Source organism: Dermacentor albipictus, chromosome 1 (genome assembly GCF_038994185.2).
Source record: "Dermacentor albipictus isolate Rhodes 1998 colony chromosome 1, USDA_Dalb.pri_finalv2, whole genome shotgun sequence".
Lineage (NCBI taxonomy): Eukaryota > Metazoa > Arthropoda > Arachnida > Ixodida > Ixodidae > Dermacentor > Dermacentor albipictus.
The window spans coordinates 309,910,729-309,912,035 of NC_091821.1; positions in this window are offsets into that span (position 1 = coordinate 309,910,729).

The window sequence follows — 1,307 nt, forward strand, 5'->3', positions numbered from 1 at the left end:
GTAAATAGAGGAGGTGCTGGTCATCGTTCTTAGTTGGTGCTGGTTGCATCAACGTTCTAGACATACTTGGTTGCATAGATACAATGAACTAGAAGCAATTCTAGTACACTGTAGCATAAAGAAACTCTATGGCTAGTTGTACGTACGATTGCCGCAGACTGCAGCTACCAAAAACGACGTCATAACCACAATGCATAAACAGAGAGAAGAAACTTTATTAATGAATGGCCGGCAATTTCGTTGTGGTGGCCTCAGGTGGCGGCTCCAAGTCCTTGGACCATATAGTAACTCTATGCCTTGGACTCGGGCGGCATCTTTGGCTTGCCGGACGGCCCAGAGTTGGTCTGCCAACCCTGAACTTTTGAGAGCCGCCTCCCAGCGGCGGCGGCGCCGATGGAGAAGGTCTCCGGCGGGACCCGCAGCTGGGGCGGCGTCGGGGAGAAGCGAGCTCGAGGCTTCCCGTACTGTGGTAACGGCCGCGATTACGGACGCGTCGCGAACGGATGTGGTCCCATTACCGTGGTTGCCGGCACATTCCCATGCATAAACAAAAAAAAATTATGAAGATTATGAAGACAAGCCAAGGCGATCCTGTTGCGCACGGTGTGCCGCCATAATTAAATGATCAAAACTTGTGGGTCTTGCCAGAGTGACTTAGCCTGGCTACAGCTAGCATGGCAAACTCTTCGCAAGTGGCTACTTTTCCTACTGCAGGATGGGAAAACAACATTACCGCCATTCCGCGCCTAAGCGATGACAATGGAGACTTTTAGCGTATCCGCTATTCCGGCAAACCGGGGCGGTTTGGGCGGATTAAAAACGTGAGCGGCCGGAGAGGTGCAGCCGCCTGGTTTGGGTGGCTACAATTCTAGCCACCCTAGCCTGGTGCTGTAGAGCTTAATCAGACAAACACAGAGCTAAAATTGCAGTAACCTACTTTATTCTGCTTCGCTGCCGGTGAAAATTTGCGGCAGCGGCGTAATTGTGTTCACAATTACGCCGCTGTCGAAAACTTACACCCCAGCTAAGAAGAATATAGTGATTGGCTCTGTGTTTATGCGGTTGAGATTTGCACCACCAGCTGGCACCACCAATCAGGCCGCTCACGTTTACGCCCCAGACCATCCGGTAATCCGCCCAAACCGTCCCGGTTTGCCGGAATAGCGGATACGCTAAACGTCTCTAATAGAGACGTTTAGCGTGTCCGGTATTCGGGCAAGCGCGGGCGGTTTTCCGGTTTAGCGGGGGCGCCAACCTGAGCGGCCAGATTGGTGGCGCCAGCTGGTGGCGCAAAGCTCAACCAGACA